Source organism: Petaurus breviceps, unplaced genomic scaffold, assembly GCF_028583685.1.
Source record: "Petaurus breviceps papuanus isolate PSGF00001 unplaced genomic scaffold, PetGlider_PUasm1.0 181, whole genome shotgun sequence".
NCBI classification, from domain to species: Eukaryota; Metazoa; Chordata; class Mammalia; order Diprotodontia; family Petauridae; genus Petaurus; species Petaurus breviceps.
This window is the reverse complement of record NW_027185784.1, coordinates 7,990,555-8,004,549: the sequence shown is the minus strand read 5'-3', so window position 1 is coordinate 8,004,549 and position 13,995 is coordinate 7,990,555.

The window sequence follows — 13,995 nt, the reverse complement described above, 5'->3', positions numbered from 1 at the left end:
CAGACCCCTGCAACAACAGCACTGTCCTTCACCAGTGGACAGTATTCCTCTCTGTCTGCAGGACAGTCTCAGGAGCTCTTAGCCAACAGCCAGGTTCCAGGACTTCTTCAACAAAAGGACTGTCTTTCACCAGTGGACAAATCTGTCAAAACAACATCAAAACAGACTGACAAAGTACCAGCAAAACAGACATGTCTCCTCAGTCCTTGGCAGCTCCGGGGGCAGGTCTCAAAAGTCCAGGGCAATCCAAAGTGGCCCCCAGCAATTCTTTCAATCTCTCTCTCTGCCTCCACGAGGTGCTGCTTCCAAAATGTTCTTCTGCCTCTCTCTTGTGTCTCTGCAAATCTATGTCACCAGCTCCTCCCAGTTCAGGACTTTCTTTTCACATCAACAAGTCCATCCCACAGGTGGGATTAACAAGCTCTGGGTTTTAACACAATCAGTTTGAAAACCAAGCCGATACAGGGGAATCTTTAATTGCCACTACTATCACACTTGATCAGTTCATACAATTGATAATGTCAAGGGTAGAATCCAGTGTATCCTTGGGCATATATTAAACACCTGCTATGGCCCAGATAGTGTGCTAAGTGTTGGAGATACAAAGAAGAAAGTGAGCATCTCTGTCCTCATGAATTCTTATTGCTATTTCTTAACTAAAATATGTAGAAAGAACATGAATTTGCTAAGTTAGTCAATAGGCATCTATTAAGTTCTTACTATGTGTCAGGCACTGTGCTGGAAAAATGAAGCTCACAGACCTCATTGTCCCATAACATTCAAACACCTATATATAAACAAAATATATACAAGCTAGATTGGGAGTAGTCTGACAGGAATAGCATTAAGATTTGGGAGGGCTGGGAAAGGCTTCTTGCAGAAGGTAGAATTTGGGAAGAAAATTAAAGGAATCAAGGGAAACCAGAATTGGAGATAAGGAGGGTTATAGTTCTAGGCATAAGAGACAATTGGAGTTTAGATATCTAATATTTTTCAGGGAATAGCAAAGTGCCATTAGACTGTGGACTACATGGAGGGAAATAAAATATAAGAAGACTGGGCAAGAAGGAAGGAAGAAGTTATGAAGGACTTTAAAAGCCTAAATACATTTTATATTTCATCCTGGAGGTAGCATGCAACCAATGAAGTTTATTGAATAGGGAGGTAACATAATCAGACCTGTGCTTAAGAAAGGTTGATCTGATAGTTGATATCTGTCAAATCAGCTGAGGGGAAGATGTACTGGAGTGTGGAGAGTCTTGATCAAGGAGACTATTGGTAAATTATTTCCAGAAAGAAGGAATGAGGATGAGCTGAAGGGAGGAAAAGCACCCTCTACCCAATACCCTCTGAAAGTGTTAAACCCAGTACCCTTCATTTAGTTATGTAATCAACTGCATGTTTCTTTATGCTATGCAGATTGTGTTGTTTATATATATATGTATGTATGTATGTATCCTCACAGCAGGGATACTGCTCAATGCCCCCCAAAAGTCACAACACAATCACAAAGAGCAAGATTATATTGGGATAGGTAGGTCAACTAAGAAAAATGACAAAAAGAGTCTAGTTCATAAAAAAGCTAGAGATTACAAAAATTGTGAAATGATAAAAGAGAGAAATTTTCCACCTAAAAGAATACAACTTTGCTATGAAATAATAGATCTTAATGGTCATTAAAAGGAATGAAGTATAAAGCTTCTCTTTGTCCTGAAAAAATTTGTTCTTGCTTTCTTAGTCTAGTAGAAAGCTAGCTACTGTGTTTAATTTAGATTGGAAGTTCTCCAGAAAAAAAGACTGCATCTAATTCTGGATTTAATATAGCATCTTATATATATTTTTGTTCCCAATATATCATTTCAGAATAGTTAGAAGAGTTGATAACCAACACTAAAAATAAGTTGTTTATCCCCTTCCTAACTCACAATTCAAATTTAACCTACAAAATATTTGTGCAGCTATAGAATTATTTCATATTGCTTTTTAAAAGTATGAATTCATGGCAACTGACATATTTTATCACTTTATATTTACATTTTATTTTATTATAACCATGTACCATTACTGTAAGATAGATATTGGTGACATTAATGTCAGATGGGTAAACTGAGGTTCAGAGAAATTAAGAGTCTTTCCCAAAGTCATATATGTATGTGTATGCATGTGTATTCATAAGTATCAGAGGCAGGAGTTGAACTTTGGTCTCGGCTGTTTCATATCTAGTATTTTCTCTATTACAACACGCTATGTTGTATGTAAGGTGGATTTGTTTTTCTTTTTTAGATATTAGTTCCCAGGCTCCTGTCCTGTAAACAATTCTACCATGCTTGCACATCATTATATACCCTTACATAATATAAACATTTATGCTTAAGTTGTGAATAGCCCTCTGTACTTGCTCTGTGCTAAGTCACCATGACATTGCTAAAGTTAATGCAAACTTGTGAGTTTATTTCTGGCCAATTGCCTTCTTTCTGTGCTCCTTTAGAAATCAAGGGAGCACTGGTCAGTAAGTGGGGATTTGTCGAATGTGTTCTTGTCTTACCTGGCCCCCATCAAGACTTAAGGGATGTTGTCGGTGCTCTTATGTAGGAGTCAGTACTCCCATTCTCACTGTCCTGCAAGAATAAAGCAAATTAACCCCTTATCATGTCTCTTATGCTGTCATTCTGGCTACCTGGATCAAAAGTGAGGCTGAAGTCCAAAAGCAACCATGCTACCTATGTAAATATGTCTTACACAGGCACTGTAGCTGATAAAAAGGGAGGTTATGATAGGCTGCTTGTTGGAGATGGACTTATCATAGGAAAACTGTCAGAGAATTATACAGAGCAAGAAAATATAGAGTTTGTCTTTCTTAATATGTCTAAATGTTATGGTATCAAATAGAACAAATACTACAATCTGATGAAAATAAAGACATAACTAGCATGGAGTGGGTGTGGGGTTGGAAAGAGTACCAGAAGTCAATGAAACATTTATTAAGTATCCACTATTGGTAGGCATTTTCCTAAGTGCTGGGGTTACAAATAAGAAAAATAAATGAACTTGCAACCTGATGGAGAAAGACAACACACAAAAGATGCTGAAAAACTGATATGGGGTTGGAGTGAGGAGAAGCACATATCTGGCAAAGAACATAAAGGAGTAGACCAAAGTAGTATGATTGGGTGGGAAATGAAAAGGTATCTGCCCTGGGTCCCTTCATTATACAGAAGCTCTGAGAGGAGCTTTTTATTCCACTTTCCGATCATAAGGGCAGACAATGCTGAAGGTAGTGATGGAGATGGAACACCAAGGCTGACACAAGGCTACAAAATGATGAGGTTCCTGATGCTGAGGTTCTTTTGTATCATGAAAGAGAAATACCCCAGTTAGGCAGGGGAAAATGTGTTTAGATATTGAGGCTTGAAATTAGTCTGAAAGGTTGGAATGGTACATTTTTTTCAAAGTGAGTTTATTCCATGCAGAAATGTGGGAGTTGAATAAGGTGGAGAGAACTGGTATAGTACAGCCTCATGAAGGATGTAGAAAGGAATCTCTGTTGAAAGCTAGGAAGTAGTGAGAAGATGCACTTAATCAGGGTGCGTGGAATATATTAAGGAGCAAAAAAGAAAGACATCTGACAAATATTCACAAAAACAATGGATTTAAGAGTAAGGACAGCTAGATCCCAAATTCTGAGCCCACTATTTATGAGGCATATAATTTATGAAGTCATTTTTCTTCTATTAGCTTCAATTCCCTAATAAAAAAAAACAAAAAAGCAATACCTGGACTCCCTGCCACTTAGGGCTGTTTTCCTGATCAAATGAGTCGATGTGAACTAAGTGTTTATTAAAATTGTTGATATTAATATTGCTGGGGACATTTCATCAAAAATGTTTCATTCCAGTAAGGGAGATTGGACTTGATAAAAGAAGTACCAGATATCTATTTTATGTTCTTTTTTAGAATCTTTTAAAAATTCTGTTTTTGATTCTAGCAGGAAAATTCAATGTTACTTGTATTTCGGCAAAATGAGTTGACATGCTTTGCAAGACAGATTGAATTAAGAACTGTTTGAAGGATGCATGAAGAGGATTAGATGAAGATTCTAACAATGATAACTGCAATAGAGAAGGGGCAGATCTGAAAAGTAATTCAAAGGAAGTTATATGATGACAATAAATTAGATACACAGAATTAAGACATTTAAGATGAATACATATTCTTTTAAACTTGTGTCTGGGAATATAATTGCATTCCTTCAGTGACAAGAATAAAAGAAATCAAGATGGTATATCCAAATATCATGATGGAAAAGTTCTATTCCAGATGAATAAATTTAGGATGATAATAGAACACCTTAAGACAGCAAGGTGGCATAGTGGATTAAACACTGGGCTTAGAATCAGAAAGAATCATCTTCAGGAGTTCAAATCTGGCTTCCAGTATTTGCTTGTTGTGTGACCCTAGGCAAGTCATTTAGCCTCGATTCCTCATCAGTAAAATGAACAGCAAAAGGATATGGCAAGGGATGGTTAAGTGGTGCAGTGAATAGAGCATCAGCCTGGAGTCAGGAGGACCTAAGTTCTAATCCACTCTTAGACACTTAATGCTTACTAGCCATATGAATTTGGCCAAGTCATTTAACCCCAATTGCCCTGCTTTTCCCCCCTCCAAAAAGCAAAAAGAAAATGGTATGGCAAACCACTTCAACATTTTTTGCCAAGAAAACCCTAAATGGGGTCATGAAGAGTTGGACAAGACTAAAATGACTCTAGAACAACAAAAAGAACATCTTAAGTTGAAATGTGTTAAAATTCATTAATAATACATGCCAGGTTGGATGAGACATCCAAGCTAGCAATCTAGATTTGAATATTGTTTGCATATTGGTAATAATGTTAGCCTTTAAAGTGGCTGAGTTCCTTAACAGGGTGAATATAGAGAACAACAAAGAGTTAGATATCAAATACGTAGAATGTCAAAAGGACACAAAAGTGGAGCATTCAGGCTCAGGAGGAAAGCAAGGAGAGTAGAATGTTATGGAAGCTAAAGGACTTTTAAAAATTATTATTTGTTTTTGATTCATTCATTTCCACAAGATTTTGAGTTACAATTTTTTCTCCCTGTCTTTCCCCTACTCACACCCCAGAATAGACAGCCTACTAAATATCCCTTCCTCAAATCTGTTCTCTCTTATGTCCTCCCCATTATCCCCCTAACTTTCTAGTAGGGCAAGATGGATTTCTATACCCCAGTGCCTGTGCATCTTATTTCTCAGTTGCATGTAAAAAACAAATATTTTAAGCATTTGCTTTTAAAACTTTGAGCTCCAGATTTTTCCCTTCTTCCCTCCTCACCTGCCCCTATTGGGAAGATAAGCAATTCAACATAGGTTGTACATGTATAGTTACCAAAATCATTTCCATATTAGTTATATTGTGAAAGACTAACTATATTTCCCTCCATCCTATCCCATGCCCCACATATTTTATTTTTTCCTTTGACCCAATCCCTTTTCAAAAATGTTTGCTTCTAACTACCATCTCCCCCAATCTGCCCTCCCTTCTATCATCCCCCATCTTATCTCGTAACCCCTTATTTTCAAGTAGGATAAGATACCCTATTGAGTGTGTATGTTATTCCCTCCTTAAGCCAAATTTAATGTGAATAAATTTGACCCATTCCCTTTCACCTTCCTGCTCTTTCCCTCTGTGGTAAGAGAGTTGTCTTGCCTCTTTTATATGAGATAATTTACCCTAATCTAGCTCTCCCTTTCTCTTTCTCCCAATAAATTCCTCACTCACTTGTTAATTTTATTTTTTAGGTATCATCCCTTCATATTCAACTAACACCATGCCCTCTGTCTATGAATACATGAACATACATATGCCCACACTCACACATATACTTATATACACATACACCCTCCTATACATACATATATATGTAGGTATACATATATATTTCCTTCAACTATCCACATACTGAGACAAGTCTTATGAGTTACAATTATCATTTTAAGATGTAGGAATATAAATAATTCAACTTTAATAAGTTCCTTATGATTTCTTTTTACCATTTGCCTTCTCATGCTTCTCTTGCTTCTTGTATTTGAAAGTCAGATTTTCTGTTCAGCTCTGGTATTTTTCATCAAGAATGCTTGAAAAGCCTTTATTTCATTGAATTACCACATTTTGCTCTAGAGCATTATATTCAGTTTTGCTGGGTAGGTGATTCTTGGTTTTAATCCTAGCTCCTATGACCTGTGGAATATCATATTCCAAGCCCTTTTATCCCTTAATGTAGAAGCTGCTAAGTCTTGTATCATCCTGATTATGTTTCCACAATACTCAAATTGTTTCTTCCTGACTGCTTGCAGTATTTTCTGCTTGATCTGTGAACTTTGGACTTTGGCTATAATATTCCTAGGAGTTTTCTTTTTGGAATCTGTTTCAAGAGGCAATAAGGGAATTCTTTAAATTTCTATTTTAACCTCTGGTTATAGAATATCATGACAATTTTGCTTGATAATTTTTTGAAAGATGGTGTCTAGGCTATGTTTTTGATTATGGCTTTCAGGTAGTCCAATAATTTTTAAATTATCTCTCCTGGATCTATTTTCCAGGTCAGTGATTTTTCCAATGCAATATTTTACATTGCCTTCTATTTTTTTTCATTTGTTTGGATCTGTTTTATAGTATCTTGATTTCTCATCAAGTCATTAGCTTCAAATTGCTCCAATGTAATTTTGAAGGACTTTTTGAAATTCCTTTTCCATCTGACAAAGTCGGCTTTTATTCCTTCTCCTCACTGATCTTTTGTGCCTCTTTTGCCATTTGAATTAGTCTATTTTTAAGGTGTTATTTTCTTCAGTGTATTTTTGTGTCTCCTTTAGCAGGCTGATGACTCACTTTTCATTATTTTCTTGCATCACTCTCATTTCTCTTCCCATTTTTTCCTCCACTTCTCTTACTTGATTTTCAAAATCCTTCTTGAGCTCCTCCATTGCCTGTAACCAATTCATATTTTCCTTGGAGGCTTTTGATGCAGGAGTTTTGAATTCATTGTCTTGCTCCCACTCCATGACTTGATCCTTTTTGTCCCTAAAAAGGGAATCTATGGTTTTATTACATTTCCTAGGCTTGCTCATTTTGCCAGTCAATTACTTGACTTTTGAGCTCTTTGCCACATTAGAGCTCTGCTTCTAGAATGAAGAGTGCTTTGTCCCAAATCACTGGAGTTTTTGCAGCTGCTGGAGCTATTAGTTGTGCACCCTTTCTATAGACACCACAAACTCTGACTCACTGGTCACACACCCATGGACCACCACTCAAGACCACAATCCAGATCTAAGCAGGTTGAAGCAAGAGAGATTGCCCTCTGAATGGTGGATTGGTCCACCTGCAATCTGCAAGCCAGAAGTTCCTGAGGCAACCAGGCAGCAGCAGCCGCACAGCTGCTATACCTCTGCTGCTTCTCACCCCAGGGGGCAGGAGCCGGACCTAGTTTCCCATCCGCCTGCTCCCACAGAGTTCCACACTGACCTTTTACTTTCTTTTTGGTGTGTATGGGTTGATAATTCTGGAAACCACCATATCTGCTGATGATTCTCTCTCCTGAAGTCTGTTCTAGGCCCGCGCTGGTCAGGGCTGCCCTGGGGCTGGAACTGCATGGCACACATGGGGCTGAGCTCAGCTCCCAACTGATGTGATAGATCCTTCCTGTTGTCCTGCTTCTTTCAGTGGGAACTTTGTTTCTCTTTGTCTCTTTGTGGATTCTATAGCTCTAGAGTTTGTTTAGAGTCATTCTTTTTACAAGTATTAGAAGTTATTGAAGTGGAAGCTCACAGCAAGTTTGTACTTCTACTCCACCATCTTGACTCTGCCCCTAAAGGGTTTTTTTAAGGAAAAAAAATCACATCTGAAGTCCATTTATTACTCTACATGAAGAGGAAAATGTATAAGAAGTACGATTTGTTACTTTGAAGTTTCAGTATAGCTAGGCCTCTATACCAACAATGATGTAGTTTCCAGTGTCACTATAAGGGCAAATCCAGATAACAGACATGCTTTTCTCTCAGAGATACCTTTGATTCATGTTCGTGTTGCTGATACAGAACTCATTTTCAGCTTTATTTACTTACCTAAGGGGGGCCACAGTTCAATATAATCCAGCATCTGGTTACTGAAGGAATTGCTCATGGTGAAGAAGGGATAGTATATGTCACGGGCCTGGTTGACCAGCCAGGTGATGCATTGCCTATTTATCAGCATATTACAAACCTGTAGGAGACTGTGGATTCATTTTCTCAACATCTCTTATTCAGTCACTTCATGCTTATTTCCAGATCAAAGTATCTGATCTAACATTATGTCATCATCCTTTATCTGCTCAAAGTACTTGACCAAGAGAATACCTATGCAGTTTTCAAATGAATATACTTTTTTTTTCTTTGAAGGTTAATCTTATCATCCTCCAAATAAGCTTGATGTGCACTGATGGAGTCTAACTTTGTGATGATGACTTGAACCCCAAAGCACTAAAGGATTTCAACACTTTTTTTCCTACCTTAAATTTGCTCTTATTGACATTACTCATTTACGTTTATGAATGGAACCTTCAGCATTCCCCTTCTGCACTCCTTTAAGACACCCTTCAAAAGCTAGGGATACCTCATACAAACAAGGTTGTCAAGGTCTCTGCCATCATCCAGGATCATGCTGAGTGGTCACCTTTACTTAAAGGAAAGGGTCATCTTTATGTGCCATACATGCTTTTTCCTTTGCTTCGCCTTTCTAACTATACACAGAAATGTCAAGTTTGTAAAAGCAGCTGCAACATGGTGCTAAGTAGAATGAGGCAGATGAAAAAAATAACACTTTGATATACAGGGCCAGTAATCTTTCAATAAAAATATTTGTCCCCATTACCATATGACAGTCTCATTGATTTAGACAAATAAGGAATCTAGTTCAAGCCCATCATTTTACAAAGAAATTGAGACCCAGACTGAGAGATTTCTCCAAGGTAATATAAGTAATAAATACTAAAGCTAGAATCTGAATTCGGGTTCCATGACAACAAGTTGTTTCTACCATACCAGTCAGGCAGCTATGCAGGCACTTTTTGGAAATTTGGAGTTCTTCCACTTAAAGGTTCCCCAACTTCTTTCAAAGTTCAGCTGAAATACTTTCTTACTGCAAGGTTCCTTTCCTGATACACTCATCCATTGTCTACTATGAAATTTCTTTTTTTTTTTAAATTTACTCTATACCTACTTTTTATTTAATTACACATGTATTTTGTTTTTCCTTTAGCACCTGGAGTACTACAGTTGCTTCTTCTTGTTGTTCTTCTCCTCTTTCTCTTCTTTCTCCCTCCTTCCCCCCACTTACTCCCTCCCTTTGACTAGCATATTTCACAAATGAAGCTTAAGACATGCTTATTGATAGATATATTTCATCAAGTTAGGAATTTACTATTATTGAATATGTAGTTCCTTCTCCTTGTTCCCATGAAAGAAGATAATGTTAGTGACTTTTTGTAAATTATACTGATTCCCTTACTATATAGTCCAAAAGCTCTTAGCATGGGGATGGGAGGGAGATTGATCAAACCAAGTTTAGGAGCTATTCTGTGATATGAGCAAAAGTTGGACAGTGATAAGTCATTAAAAATTTCATCACAAACATAATAATGTTTAGAAAGGAAGCCTGGAAGTGATTGCATATGGACTAAAGTAAAATAAACTGAGGAGCAGTGCCAGTCCTACATGTAAGCAATATTGTTCAAGGGGTCATTCATGCCCAAATTATCTCCCTCACCAGACAATCATGGTGTCTGAAATTCACAGTGTTAGATTTACACTTCTGAGTTATTAGTTTGCCTAGGGCCAGATCTATTGTAGCAAAGTTGTAGCCTCAGGTCTCCACAGTTTCAGTGAGATATCTTGGCTAATGAGAAATGGTGCCCTAAATAGAATAAAGAAAGAATCAAGGAATAAATGCTTGAAGGGTAGCAATAATAACATTTCAATTAGAAAAGAGTTCCAGCTTCACAGAGCCCCACATGCAAAATATAGGCCAAGAGAATGTAGATACATTATGGTTCTATGCAATATATCTTTCAATGGGCTATGGTTTCTAACAAAATCTTAGTAGAGGTCATGGGTTCAGGTGAAGTATGACCATGGCATTGCATCAGTAAATATAATTTCTTTTAAAAATTTACTATAGCACATTCTGTTGTTTAGAGATAATGGGAATTCATTGAGTAACCACCTAGCACATACTATAGTTGTAAATATCATATTTGATTCATGTTGATATTACCTGGGACTCCTTGCTATATACTAGAGCAAAGGGGGAAACAAAAAAAAATTATTTTCACTGCTGCAGATCTCTAAGCCATTCAGGGAAACTCCAATTCTCTTTCAAAATCAAGACTATTTGAGTTAACTTAGAATCCAAACCCATGAATAGGGACTGGTGACTGGTACTTTTCCTCGGGAAGCTAAAATTTAGACAGTAGAAACATTTAAAATGCGCACCCCTTCATCAGCTAGAAGGCAATATAGTTTAAACTCCTATTACCCCCCCCCTCTATTTCCCATAAATTGTTCAAAATTACTTCTTGTTTAAGTTCCCACTTAAAATGACAAAGATAATTTGAAAGAATTTTGAACTTCTTTCCCTGGGTATTATACAATTTGTAAGAGGTGAGGGTATATTTTATAAAGGCTGCCTCCATTTCAAGCTACTTGCCTCATGAGTTTTTCTTAATGCATTTATTCCCTGGGCGACAAAATTTCTAGCTATTGATTTGATAGAAATAGGGATCTATGACTCAAATGTCCCTATGTTGTTTTCATGAATTTGACCTTGTAAACTTTTTTTAAAGGAGCTCAATCATATGTATATCAGAAAACATTGATATATTTTGTTTTTTAAAGCAGTGGTCCTCAAAGTAGGCTTATATATGCTTGTTTATAATAATAATTGTCTTGTTTGAAAAAGGTTGTTTGAAAGTACAAGTGTTGGCTTGAGTAGTGTCTAGATAATCAAATAAAGCAGTAAAATTTTAGTGAAAGTAGTAGTGTGGCATCTCCCAAATAAATTTGGCTATCCAACATTTATTCACTTTAATTGTCTTGACAAAATCCATATGTGCCCTTCTCAAATATTGAAAGTTGTAGAATAATTGCTGGAGGAAGGTGGGTGTGTCAGGGTAATTTTGAAACAAATTAGGAAATTATACCTAGCTCCATATTAAAAAAAGTTGTCACATGCAATGTATACAAAAATTTGCTATTTAATTCTTAGTGTTGGTAGATAAAAATTGAATAGAATCTGAATTATGTCATGGAATCATTATTCATGTCAGCTGATACACCACAGTCCTAAGAGAACCACAGTTTGTAAAATTTTAGCTGCTGTCATGGAGAAGATACCTAACTCCCTAATGTATCCATTTCTGATGCAAGAATTTAAAGGAAAGAGGCGCACAAAGTGGTCTAAATTATTTTAGGGGAGCGTATACCCACATATATATATACACATATACATGTATATATTCACAGACATATAAATATATATCCAACATTATGCATATATACATATATGTCAATATGCATGTTATTTATGCCATATAAACACATATTAATCATATAAGTATACATATATTCTTTTCTGCCCCAGTATTAAATTCTTCCTTAGAATATAGAGCTTTAATGATTGAGAACTCTGACTTAGCTTTTGTTTGTGTTTCATCTGGGAGGGAAAAAGAAATGAAAAATGCATCAGGTTAGACAGTATGCAATGTCTATAAAAGCAGCCTATATCTGTCAAGATAATTGTGAAAAAATCACAATAGATGACAGATTGTATGAAATAGTTGAAAGAATGCTGAATTTTAAGCAAAAAGGATTTAGGTTCAAATACCAGCTCTCCCATTTAATTCCTGTATAACCTTGGAAAAGTCATTGGATTGGAATTCCTCATCTGCAAAATGAGGTGATTAGACTACATGGTCCCTGATAGCCCTTGAAGGCATAATCCAAGAATGCTCTGAAGCAGCCTGAAGTATATGAAAGGTGTGTGTGTGTGTGTGTGTGTGTGTGTGTGTGTGTGTGTGTGTGTGTAAAATAAGTATATGTATATACTAAGTTCCATAGTAAGGTCTGAACCCCAAGGGCAGTTCTCTAGGGGAGGTCCTAGTTACTATTATGGAGACCAGTTAAAGACTATAATTTGAAACTCTCAAAAATACTCAATCATTAATTTTTTTTTTACTGATTGATTTTCTAGGATGAAGGTGACTTGTCTCTCATATATGTCCATACCACTTATGGAAAGTTCCTAATACATCCTAGTAAGGAATAGGAGAAGTAATAAAAGTTCCAAGTCATTTCTCTAATACTACCTCCATAATGAAAGTTCATTTGAAGGAGTTGAATAGATGAGATATTGATCCTGGTGAAAGACAATGCATATGCTCAGCTCCTATTCTGGTAATAGGACAATTGCAATTAGAGAAGCTGGCTATCACTGCAAATAACAAGTTTTTTTTTTTTTTTTTTCATGAAACTAGAGTAGTTCACAAATAGATCTAAATTCTCAACATGGAACACAGAAAATATAGCATTATCAAATTAAATTTAATTAGTGTCAAATGACTGTCTTTATCCCTCCAATGACTAGATCAGTCACCTCATATTACTTGTTTAGATCCGAAGACCCTTTTTTCCCTCTGTGTGACAAAATATATTGCTCCTGAAATAATTTCCTACTTAAACCACTTTGAACAAATCATTACAACAAGCTCAAGGGTTACAGTGAGAACATTCTAGTCTCTTTAAGTCCGCTGCCATGTTCTTTTAATTCAAGTCTTTATCTCTGGAAGATTGCTAGTCACATCTCCTGAAATAGTCCTGAGAATTTTGTACTACATTTTATGTGGTATCCTCACATGCTCCCTCTAACTCCCCTAATTTCTCTCCTCTTCAAATGATCACAAAGGAAAGCATTGTGTGTGCCCTCTCCCTTTTTAATTAAAAAAACGTATGACCTTGCCAAACATCAACAACCATGAACACTTCCAAATATGAAGACCAGAAAAAGAATTTACATGCTCTTTTTTATGTTTTCAAATATTTCATTCATAATATTTTCTTTTTCTTCAAACTCCTTCAGAATCCTTCACCACTGCAAACTCCATACCAAATCAACATCAAAAACCACCTCCTTGGTAACAAGTGGAGAAAAGCAAAACAAATGTTCACATTGTGTTTGAAAATTGATGTCTCATTCTGCATAGCCATGTTCCTAATTTGGACTTTAGCAAATTGTATGCTATCACACCTTTGATCAACTACACATTCCCTCTCAATACACACACACACACACACACACACACACACACACACAGGGTGGGGGGTGGTGAGGGAGTTATTGAACATTTTCAAAGTTAATGGGCCAGGTCAGGCCAGTTATGTCTAGAACATGACCAAATAAATTCATCAAATGAGAAGTCCAGGCAATCGGAAAAATAGAGAGAGAGAGAGAGAGAGAGAGAGAGAGAGAGAGAGAGAGAGAGAAGAAAAAAAAGGGAGAGAGAGAGAGAGAGAGAGAGAGAGAAGAGAGAGAGAGAGAGAGAGAAAGGGAGGAAGGGAAAGAAGGAAAGGACAGAGAATGTCTGTCTTTGTGTGTGTGTGTGTGTTGGGAAGGAAGATGTAGTTGACCAGAGGTGTGGCAGCATGCAATATGATCCATCCAGGTATACTCAAACAAGCAGTTGATGTCAAGGAGGATGAGCAACAGAGACAGCCTGAGAGACTAAGATTCGAGTCAAAATTCTACCCCCTTGAAGGACTGATTATATATATATGAGATAGATAGATAGATAGACAGACAGACAGACAGACAGACAGACAGACAGACAGACAGACAGACAGACAGACAGATAGATAGATAGATAGATAGATAGATAGATAGATAGATAGATAGA